The sequence below is a fragment of the Haliotis rubra genome, unplaced genomic scaffold, assembly GCF_003918875.1.
Source record: "Haliotis rubra isolate DU_JTF1 unplaced genomic scaffold, ASM391887v1 Scf52, whole genome shotgun sequence".
NCBI classification, from domain to species: Eukaryota; Metazoa; Mollusca; class Gastropoda; order Lepetellida; family Haliotidae; genus Haliotis; species Haliotis rubra.
The window spans coordinates 357,904-370,817 of record NW_025767213.1 but is presented as its reverse complement, the minus strand read 5'-3'; the positions used below and the strand labels follow the sequence as shown (position 1 = coordinate 370,817).

The following is a 12,914-nucleotide window of genomic DNA, read 5'->3' as shown; positions in this document are numbered from 1 at the left end:
TATACCAGGGAAGGTTTCACCTCAACAGTCTATATACCAGGGAAGGTTTCACCTCAACAGTCTATATACCAGGGAAGGTTTCACCTCAACAGTCTATATACCAGGGAAGGTTTCACCTCAACAGTCTATATACCAGGGAAGGTCTCACCTCAACAGTCTATATACCAGGGAAGGTCTCACCTCAACAGTCTATATACCAGGGAAGGTCTCACCTCAACAGTCTATATACCAGGGAAGGTCTCACCTCAACAGTCTATATACCAGGGAAGGTTTCACCTCAACAGTCTATATACCAGGGAAGGTCTCACCTCAACAGTCTATATACCAGCACCTCAACAGTCTATAGGTCTCACCTCAACAGTCTATATACCAGCCAAGGTCTCACCTCAACAGTCTATATACCAGGGAAGGTTTCACCTCAACAGTCTATATACCAGGGAAGGTCTCACCTCAACAGTCTATATACCTCAACAGTCTATATACCAGGGAAGGTTTCACCTCAACAGTCTATATACCAGGAAGGTTTCACCTCAACAGTCTATATACCAGGGAAGGTTTCACCTCAACAGTCTATATACCAGGGAAGGTCTCACCTCAACAGTCTATATACTACGCTTTCACCCAGTCTATATACCAGGGAAGGTTTCACCTCAACAGTCTATATACCAGGAAGGTTTCACCTCAACAGTCTATATACCAGGGAAGGTCTCACCTCAACAGTCTATATACCAGGGAAGGTTTCACCTCAACAGTCTATATACCAGGAAGGTTTCACCTCAACAGTCTATATACCAGGGAAGGTCTTCACCTCAACAGTCTACATACCAGGGGAAGGTTTCACCTCAACAGTCTATATACCAGCACCTCAACAGTCCTCATATATACCAGCGAAGGTCTCACCTCAACAGTCTATATACCAGCTACAAGGTTTCACCTCAACAGTCTATATACCAGGAACCAGGGCACCTTCACCTCAACAGTCTATATACCAGCGAAGGTCTCACCTCAACAGTCTATATACCAGGGAAGGTTTCACCTCAACAGTCTATATACCAGGGAAGGTTTCACCTCAACAGTCTATATACCAGGGAAGGTCTCACCTCAACAGTCTATATACAAGCGAAGGTCTCACCTCAACAGTCTATATACCAGGGAAGATTTCACCTCAACAGTCTATATACAGCAGGGAAGGTTTCACCTCAACAGTCTATATACCAGGGAATGTCTCACCCAAACAATAATAACACAATGTGTGGTGTATCCCTTAATAACTGTTTAACTGTTGACAAAATATTATTGAAATCTGTATGATTTGACACTAAGCATTGTGACATGCACCAGAGGTGGTGTCAAAAGTCAAATTCAGTATCGAATGTCAACCATTGTGTTAATGCAGGCTGATATCTCAGGAAAGCTATCACAGCACGAGCGGCTTGTGAACGGGCATTATCTTGCTGAAGCGTGAAGTTACGTCTCTGTCCTTGAATGAACGGCTGCAAATGAGGCCCAAAGATCTCATCATCCCTGCATCACAGACCTGTTAGATTGCCATTGACAATGACACATTGTGTCCAACAATGAAATGTGTATCCCCCCCACCACACACACACACACACACACACACACACACACACACACACACACCATAACGCTACCACCACCAAACTGTCGACATTGAACAATGCATGCGTCAGCATACACTTCAACTCGCCATCTGTACACCCTTTCCCTGCCATCTGAGCTGTTCAGATGAAATCTCGACTAGTCAGTGAAGAAAACACCATTCCCATCTTGTCTCCTGTACCGTAGATGCTGTCTCCACCAGGCAAGACATGCCTGTCGGTGATTTTGGAGCAAAATTGGACATATTGCAGGCCTTCGCGGCCCGGATGCTCCATCACTCGGTTCTCTACAGTACTGGAACTGACCGGACGTAACCAGGAATGGTCCAAGCAGTCAAACTGGTAGTCTTGAATCGAATACTCAGAATGTGGTTGTCTTGCTGACGTGACGTCATGCGTGGACGGCCAGTCTGAAGCAAATCTCTTGTGTTCCCATTATATTGAAAACATCTCCATTGAGATGGGATCGTGTTACGATGGACACTAACTTGTCTGGTCACTTCATTTTGGGCCATTCCAGTCTTCAGCATATGCTGATTTTCTGTAAGCCGTGGCATGACGTGAATGCAGTTTAGGTTAAAATCAACAATGTTTTCCACAACATTCAGAGGCAAGAGAATAATCAACTGTTCTTTAATTTTCAACATCAGGTGTGTGAACTTCAGGTGTCAAAAAGCATGCTAAAAATGAGTAAGTTTATTGTGGTTGGTTAGAGCGTCAGCAATATATTCTCAAGTATGACGTTAAACCCCATTTCACCTCACCTCACCTCCAGCTATATGGTGGCAGTCTGTATATATTCGAGTCTGGACCAGACAATCCAGTGATCAACAACATGAGCATCAATAAATAGATATAGGTCTTCTATATAGATATAGGTATTTCAGAGTGTCAAATCAGAAAAGGTGTGTCCTTCTTTCCAAACATTGGGTCCCTTTCTTCAGAGTATGCTCACATTGTATTCAACATATCATATGCAAAACTACTGTTTACATGTAACTAGTTCGAGAACCCGTAACAATACTATCTTGACAACTACCCATGAAGGTTAGAATATTGATCTTCAGTAACCCATGCCTGTCTTAAGAGGTGACTGATGGGATCGGGTGGTCAGACTCGCTGACACATGTCATTATATCCCAATTGCATACATTGATGCTCATGCTGTTGATCACTAGATTGTCTGGTCTAGATTTGATTGTTTACAGACCACCGCCATATAGCTGGAATATTGCTGGGTGTGGCCTTAAACAACAAACTAAACAACCAACTAGTACCAGCTGGTTCTGTCATATGTAAATAAAAAGGCACAATTGAAAATATAAAGCATTTATCTCACATTTGGAGATAATTAGTTGGAAACTGTGACAAAACTTTATTGTACATATAACATGGCCTTGACAACTCCACTCACTGTGGTATCTAATGTCATCTGAACTGTGTATGTTACAAACAATACGTGTCCTTGATAATCATCGATATTGTCATAGCTGAATACACCAGCAGACAAATCAATAATAGGACATTATAACCACGCAGTTGTCTCCTGCCCTTCTGGTGTGTTGAGGGCCGGTGGGGTAGCCTAATGGTTAAAGCATCCGCTTTTCATGATGAAGACCCAGGTTCGATTCCCCACATGGGTACAATGTGTGAAGCCCATGTCTGGTGTCCCCGCCGTGATATTGTTGAAATATTGCTAAAAGCGGTGTAAAACTAAACTCACTCACTCTCTGCTGGGCGACTACAATGGAGCTTTTTACCTGCGTACATTTTTGAGTCCAGGCTTCAAGACAGGTACATGGGGCTACCATGCAGGTGCAAAATGGTTAACTTCACTTAATGTTGCTCTGGTTATATCCCTGCGTATGCTCAGAACCCTTCAGTGTATAATGTCAAGAAGAAATCATGACAACTTGTGAATTCTACTTTCAGATTTGAGTGCCTTCTCTCACTTACACCATGTAATCCTATGATTGGTGTATAATTTCTCTGTAACTTCCCTTGTAATGACCAGTTTCATGACATACAGTTTGCTTGAAATGCAAAATTTGATTGGCCAGGGAAATCAAGTCTCAACAACTGAAAATATGACACCATCTTAATGTATTACAGTTGGGGATTTCAATGATAAAATATAATGCATAATATACTCAAAATCTTAGGCTGAATCAACGACATACACTCTGAAGTTTTAGTGAATTTCCTACAGGAATTGAAATTTCAGGCACATGTAACTGCAAGATGAAGGGAACATGTTAAAATAAACTTTTTGATAAAAGTGAGTGAGAAAGTTTGGTTTTACTATATGTTTAGCAATATTTCCACAATATCCTTGTTGGAGACACCAGAAAATGGCTTCACATACTGTACCCATGTGAGGAATCAAACTGGGGCCTTCAGAGTGGTGAGTTAACACTTTAACCACTAGGCTATCCAACCATCTTGTTTGATTGAAGCAACCAAATCCGTTGGCATCCTTAAGTGAGCTATATTACTTGCAAGCTCAAAAGACATGATATTTAGCACCAGTAAAACCCTATCATGTTTGACACTTGCAAAAATGATTAAGCAAGTGTCCTGAAATAGTCCTAATATCATAACGACAAAACACAATCGTGATGAAAAGGGCATCGCTATTGAGAGCACACTCAATCAAGAGCTACAGCTATCATGATGAAAGCAGGGAATAATAACCCGTATTCTCACTCCAACACTGACACTGACACACATTCACCAGTGTTTCTGATTCATGTGCTGTTGTATATAGACTACTGAACAGTCATATCATCTGGGTCATAACAGAATGAGAACGTCCCCGTGATTAGGTCATCATGACCTAAGTGTGTCACTCACGACATACCCTGATCAGTAGTGATTAATAACATCACAAGCCATCAGCTGTTCTTGCCGTATTAAACGCTCCACTTCGATTAGTGCCTCCTACTTCTAGACTATCTTTACGTAATCTTCATAATTTTTTATGCAAATTCATTTTTCTTTACAAAACACACAGCAGTCCAGAAGGGGCATATAGTTGCCTAGTAACAATTAAAAAAAGATTTGATTTTATTTGGTTAAGAATTACAGTTTAGTCTACCCCCATGTATGGTTGCCCCAGAACTATTATAGCTAATGCATGAGGACACTTATATTAGAACTAAGTTTGTTCTCTTCTGCACAGTTGACAACTAATTTAGTTTTTGAAAGGTGACAAGTGACTCCCATTTTCACTTAACTAATGAACCAGAATGTCTTACATTAAGCCAGGTATGAGCCCCTGACATTAAACGGTACTGGCATTTTTGTAGGGCCCTCAATCTTAATCTACCGTATATGACCGTCTATAAGATGACCCCATGGATAAGACGACCCCCAAACTTGACCCTTAAAATCAGTGTCAAAATGGTATGTTTCGTGCATAAGTCGATCCCCCGCGATGGGGTCCTAATCGCGGCAAACACAGACAACTGGCAGTTACCAATAATTATAACTTTGGTCCACATTATTCAAAGAATTCACTGTCATATATATTGTGTCTACTCACGGATCGAAACGAAGTGTAGTTGACAGAAAATGCATAATATAGATTCTCTAAATATCATATTTATTGTAGCAACAAACTGGCTTGCTTATTTTACCCCATTCAACAATCACAAACTGATTACCGCCTCGTTCCATGTCACGTGCTTACCAAGTCCATGAGGGTCCGTATAACCTTAGTGTTGATTATATATATTTTACATAAAAACTATTACACAATGCTAGGATATATTTCTTTGGGTTAAATAATAGTATTCAATCAATAGAATTCATCCCGTTATATTACTGTGCATGTTTGAACTTGTTCGCGGGGAAACGTGTGCACAGCTGATTGCTATTTCCGGCTTTGTGTACGAGACAAATACGCACGGTAATCTTAATTAATTTATAGAGCAAAAACTGTAACTAATAATATCTGTGTTATGATAAGGATCCCTCGACTTTCATATTTTATTGTCAACACTGTTATTAATAATGAATGTGTCAGCCATTACGGCGACTATGGTACAAAGGAGTCTATTAGACATTCAGCAGGTGGAATTGTTGACAGTAGATTATGATATATTGACATCTGCCATGACTGTATTGTATGGAATCCAAATACATAGTTGTTGCCACGGAAACATGATGGCGGAAGAAGGGTGTGGCTGTGTCAAGACTAAAGCTGGTTTAACAGGAAGCTGGGACATCATGCTGCCGGGTAACATGACCAAAACACTGACAGTACACAGACTCTGAGCTGAACAGACCTTGTCAGGCAGGGTAACAAGTACCATCTGGCTCACTGAGATTCGATAACCTGAATACCCAACTCTGAGCTGAACAGACCTTGTTTCATCCCCTTAATGCCGACTGCCAGGCAGGGTAACAAGTACCATCTGGCTCACTGAGATACCATAACCTGAATACCCAACTCTGAGCTGAACAGACCTTGTTTCATCCCCTTAATGCCGACTGCCAGGCAGGGTAACAAGTACCATCTGGCCCACTGAGATACCATAACCTGAATACCCAACTCTGAGCTGAACAGACCTTGTCCCCTTAATGCCAACTGATCCCATCTGGCCCACTGAGATACCATAACTTAATGCCGACTGCCAGGCAGGGTAACAAGTACCATCTGGCCCACTGAGATACCATAACCTGAATACCCAACTCTGAGCTGAACAGACCTTGTGTGATCCCCTTAATGCCGACTGCCAGGCAGGGTAACAAGTACCATCTGGCCCACTGAGATACCATAACCGAATACCCAACTCTGAGCTGAACAGACCTTGTGTGATCCCCTTAATGCCGACTGCCAGGCAGGGTAACAAGTACCATCTGGCTCACTGAGATACCATAACCTGAATACCCAACTCTGAGCTGAACAGACCTTGTGTGATCCCCTTAATGCCGACTGCCAGGCAGGGTAACAAGTACCATCTGGCCCACTGAGATACCATAACCTGAATACCCAACTCTGAGCTGACAGACCTTGTGTTGATCCCTTAATGCCGACTGCCAGGCAGGGTAACAAGTACCATCTGGCCCACTGAGATACCATAACCTGAATACCCAACTCTGAGCTGAACAGACCTTGTGTGATCCCCTTAATGCCGAAACTGCCAGGCAGGGTAACAAGTACCATCTGGCCCACTGAGATACCATAACCTGAATATCCAACTCTGAGCTGACCAGACCTTGTGTGATCCCCTTAATGCCGACTGCCAGGCAGGGTAACAAGTACCATCTGGCCCACTGAGATACCATAACCTGAATACCCAACTCTGAGCTGACCAGACCTTGTGTGATCCCCTTAATGCTGACTGCCAGGCAGGGTAACAAGTACCATCTGGCCCACTGAGATACCATAACCGAATACCCAACTCTGAGCTGAACAGACCTTGTGTGATCCCCTTAATGCCGACTGCCAGGCAGGGTAACAAGTACCATCTGGCCCACTGAGATACCATAACCTGAATACCCAACTCTGAGCTGACCAGACCTTGTGTGATCCCCTGAATGCTGACTGCCAGGCAGGGTAACAAGTACCATCTAGCCCACTGAGATACCATAACATGAATACCCAACTCTGAGTCATTAACTGTATTCACCTGTTCAAAATTTAGTAACTGGAAAAATCATTTATATTTTTGATTATGCCATTACTTTTGTTTACATTAAAGTCCTTAGATTATGACTGCCTGATAGCCTTTGCATATCTCATGATAGACTAACGCTTAGTCTCTGAATATACATAATTTTTATAGTAACAAACAAACTCACTTATTAAAATTGAAAATTGAAATTGTTGATATTATGTACACTAGGGGTGACAATTGAGGGTGAAACAGCGACAGTCTATTGTGACCAGCTATTGCAACACTATTGCAATAGTTCGTTTTCTGCTTGAATTGTCTCACTGTAAGTCATTTCCCAAATGAATGTATAGTTTATATGGAATAAATTCAAGCTGAAGTAGTTTCAGTCTCTTCTAATAACTGACAAGAAACTTGAAACCCAGATCAAGTTTGTTTAAGAGGTAACAGGGGCGGATAACTCTAAATCCAAGTGAACAAATCTGGTCCATTTATCAACAGAAATCAGTTACTAGACTATCGATAGTCACACATACTATTGCTGCATCGATAGTTTTTTTATTCTACCATTAACTATTGGAGACTCAACAATTGCAATCCATTGATAGTTCGATGCATCGTTACAGCCCTAATGTACACCCATCTTGTTTGTGACCTCCATTTCTACTTAGGGCTTGAAAACGGTGTAACGATCTACGCCAAAACGTCGCTCTATGCAATAAACAATAAGTTATTATAAATTATAGTCTATATTCTGACATTTACACCTAAAGGGACCACCATAAAAGAAAATTTGTCTTTCATGGGTTTTATTTTGTTACAATATATAAACTTCCAATCACAGTGGTGAAGTCATGTTTTCATGAAGCTGACATCTGATTGAGCTATAAATCTTTCAAAAGAATGGACGATCAAAGACTGTGTAAGGTGCAGCTGAGTTGATGTCCTCAGAGAGGTACTGTAAACCCCTGTTTACAGGTGGCAAGGCAACAGTTTTCCACTGCGATACCCTTCCACATTCCTTAACAGAAAGTGTATGAGTAACCTCCATCTAAGCGTGTGTTTGCGTAAAACATGCACAATGTTTAAACATTACTGAATTAATTTTGTTTACATACAAATACCCTTGTGAAGATTTGGTTGTTTTTTGTTGTTGTTGTTTAATGCTGCACTTAGTAATATTACAGCTATATGGCAGTGGTCTGTAAACAATCGAGTCTGGACCAGACAATCCAGTAATCAACAGCATGAGCATCAATCTACGCAAATGGGATACGATGACATGTGTCAACCAAGTCAGTGAGTCTGACCATCTGATCCCTTTAGTTGCCTCTTATGACCCCTTGTGAAGAAACAATAGCATAACAACACAGCACAATTACCTACATTAGCCTCTTCAGCCTCAACAACACAACACAATTACCTACATTAGCCTTTTCAGCCTCAACAACACAGCACAATTACCTACATCAGCCTTTTCAGCCTCAACAACACAGCACAATTACCTACATTAGCCTTTTCAGCCTCAACAACACAGCACAATTACCTACATTAGCCTTTTCAGCCTCAACAACACAACACAATTACCTACATTAGCCTCAACAACACGACTGCCCTCAACAACACAACAACAACACAATTACCTACATTAGCCTTTTCAGCCTCAAACAACACAACACAATTAACAACATTAGCCTTTTCAGCCTCAACAACACAGCACAATTACCTACATTAGCCTCTTCAGCCTCAACAACACAGCACAATTACCTACATTAGCCTTTTCAGCCTCAACAACACAGCACAATTACCTACATTAGCCTTTTCAGCCTCAACAACACAGCACAATTACCTACATTAGCCTTTTCAGCCTCAACAACACAGCACAATTACCTACATTACCTCAACAACACAGCACAATTACCTACCTCAACCTTACCTACATTCCTTTTCAGCCTCAACAACACAGCACAATTACCTACATTAGCCTCTTCTGCCTCAACAACACAGCACAATTACCTACATTAGCCTTTTCAGCCTCAACAACACAGCACAATTACCTACATTAGCCTCTTCTGCCTCAACAACACAACAGAATTACCTACATTAGCCTCTTCTGCCTCAAAAACACAGCACAATTACCTTCTTTAGCCTCTTCTGCCTCAACAACACAGCACAATTACCTACATTAGCCTCTTCTGCCTCAACAACACAGCACAATTACCTACATTAGCCTCTTCTGCCTCAACACAGCACAATTACCTACATTAGCCTCTTCCGCCCTATTAACACAGCACAATTACGTACATTAGACTCTTCAGCCTCAAAAAACATAGCACAATTACCTATATTAGCTTCTTCAACTTCAAGAACACTGCATAATTACCTACATTAGCCTCTTCAGCCTCCATCACTGTCCATACCTATGTGTTCACAGATCATTATTTAGAGATCAAATGATGCATCGTGTATAGAACTCTGCTTCAATGAATATAACAAAAAGCTGCCACATTCTGCTTGTTGCACTTCAGACATGCATCCCTGATATTAGCCAATACAATACGTGATCTACTTGAGGCATTACATGGACCGATGCAAATTATGTGTCAAAGTGACGCATTAGCCTTGAGACTAAACCCCACAATCACAGGTTTCTGGTACAACTAAGGTACACAACTCTGTCAGGCACTACAACCACCATGAGCAACAGGTTCTCCCAGAGAGTATATATGAAGAGGATTGACACAGAATGACAGGATAATTTGATTTTCATAACGCACTAGTTCTTTCTTCTCGGAAGGTCCTATCCACAGATTATCATCAGACATGTCAGACGAACAACATGGTGGCAGTTACCGTCAGAAAGATTAATTACCTTTTTCAGCGGCAAGCATCATACAACATGACATAAGCTTGATAAGTATCCATGGAAGAAACAAACAAACCTGCTTCTGTCTGTGGATAAACAGTCTAAATAAAGTCTGGAACAACAAATCTGACATGTACAATGTGACATGGAGACTTGCCCTCACTTCCTGCTCTTTCCCATCTGCCTAGTCCCAGTCAACTAAGTGACATTTCATCACTGAACAATGCTGACATTTAGCTGGAATAAATCAACCTATTATCTTCCTCTGGAAATGTGGCAATCATTCTCTGTCACCAAAGACTCTTTTATTATAAAAGCTTGTGTTGTCCTCAACTGGACACAAACACACACCTACCACTACAACAATCCTACACCCAATAAATAACACCGAAACCTTGAAAGTCTTTGGCATATTTCTTATAAAAACTGGCCTTTTAGGTCACTAAAATCCCACATAACCAACTAGTGCTAATATAAAAAATAATACCAAACAAAACATTAAAGCAAATAAAACAAATACCAACCAAACCATCCCGTAGTTGATCCCCCTAAAACTTCTGGCAAATTTCCAGATTCAAAATTAATTCAAATTTAATTATGCAACACTGACAGGTTGCAAACTCAAACTCAAACTGTTTAATTCTCAAAAGAACCACGCTTGGTGGTACAAGAGAAACATTATAAACATTTACAATACATATACATATCTTTTGGTCAAATCAACCGTCTTTTGATCAAACACTAAATGGCCTGTCAGGTCCTTGTGCAAAATAAGCATAATGTCAGAAAGTGCAAGTTAAATCTCCAAATCATCATCATCATCATCATCATCATCATCAACTGACCGCCAAACAAACAAGGAACATAGCTTGTCAGGATCTCAGAAAAACTTTTCAACTATATCAATGGCATTGTGTAATCATATATCAATCTCTCGCAGTCTGCGACTTTAGCCAAAAGTTCAAGTCAAGTAAAATTCTGCACAATCTTGTAATAATATAATATTAACATCTACTCAAAAAGATACTAAGATGCTAGTTCATGAGCTAACTCATGTGTTTGGCACAGACTGCTCTTTGACATGTTTGATTATCATGTCACTGAATTGTTTGCTGTTATTGTCAAACTCAACAATACTCCAGCCATAATACATCAGCCTGTAAATAAGCATGTTTGGGCCTGATGATGCAGTGATTGCCATTCAGAGCACAGACTGGTTGGAGTAAGATGACATGCTATAAATCAAGTCTTCGAGTTTGACCATCCTCTTTCCTTATAACCTGATCCATCCAGAATGAAAACACAGTTGGGAATTTACAATTTCTAGACAGCTGCAAGATAGATTGATGGCTTGAAACAAGGAAAAAAAATAATTGGTGACGTCATAACAAAAACCTAGAAAATCCTACAATTAGAGAAAGATTTCAAATAATCATGTCAAAAGCACTTGACCACAACGCTCCAGTTTGTCCATTTTGAAAGGTCACAGACCTATGCCTGTCAAAGCATAACAATTTGCTATGCTGGCTCAAGTTTTTGTGGATATATCTCAACATCACAACAACCGACTCCACTATTAGACAATATCTTCTATGAGAGGCTTACGACTTATCAATTAACCCACATACACCAAGACAAGACCGGTCCTTAAGCTGATACAAACAGACACCCTTTTCTTTATGTTTTGATTTCACAAACAAAGTGTAAACAAGATGAAGTGTGCCTACCTGCATGACCTTCTTGTGTGGCAGCCGCCTCTATGGCAGGCTCTACAGCAGTATGACGTACATAGTCGGGCCACAAATCTCACAGAATCTGCCCAGATCAATATCGGAGACTAGACAAGCACTGTAGCTGTAGTGATTCTAGTTGAATACCAACAGTTGACGTAAACAGTCAATACTGTAATGATGGCAAGACTTGATGTAAACAGTCAACACTGTATGTAAACAGTCATCACTGTAGTGAATGTATTTGATGTAAACAGTCAACACTGTAGTGAATGTATCTGATGTAAACAGTCAATACTGTAATGATGGCAAGAATTGATGTAAACAGTCAACACTGTAGTGAATGTATCTGATGTAAACAGTCAATACTGTAGCTGTAGTGATTCTAGTTGAATGGCAAGACTTGATGTAAACAGTCAACACTGTATGAAACAGTATTGATGTAAACAGTCAACACTGTATGTAAAGTCAACACCGTTGAATGTATTTGATGTAAACAGTCAACACTGTAGTGAATGTATCTGATGTAAACAGTCAATACTGTAATGATGGCAAGAATTGATGTAAACAGTCAACACTGTAGTGAATGTATCTGACGTAAACAGTCAATACTGTAATGATGGCAAGACTTGATGTAAACAGTCAACACTGTATGTAAACAGTCAACACTGTAGCTGTAGTGATTCTAGTTGAATACCAACAGTTGATGTAAACAGTCAATACTGTAATGATGGCAAGAATTGATGTAAACATTCAACACTGTATGTAAACAGTCAACACCGTAGTGAATGTATTTGATGTAAACAGTCAACACTGTAGTGAATGTATCTGATGTAAACAGTCAATACTGTAATGATGGCAAGAATTGATGTAAACAGTCAACACTGTAGTGAATGTATCTGATGTAAACAGTCAATACTGTAATGATGGCAAGAATTGATGTAAACATTCAACACTGTATGTAAACAGTCAACACTGTAGTGAAGGCAGTATTTGATGTAAACAATCAACACTGTAGTGAAGGCAGTATCTGATGTAAACAGTCAATACTGTAGTGAAGGCAGTATTTGATGTA

General features: G+C 40.4%; 1 protein-coding gene across 3 annotated transcripts in view; it reads right to left on the bottom strand.

Moving 5' to 3' along the window:
• LOC124292512 (fibroblast growth factor receptor substrate 3-like) overlaps window positions 1-12,914 on the bottom strand; it is a 45,892-nt gene that overhangs the window by 3,274 nt on the left and 29,704 nt on the right. The window contains exon 1 of one of the 3 annotated variants that reach the window (XM_046729632.1): window positions 11,837-11,904. The exons of the other annotated variants lie outside the window; for them this stretch is intronic. The gene's annotated coding sequence lies outside the window, so the exon portion shown is untranslated. Of the gene's footprint in view, window positions 1-11,836; window positions 11,905-12,914 lie in introns of those variants that run through there. 3 annotated transcript variants of the gene reach the window in all.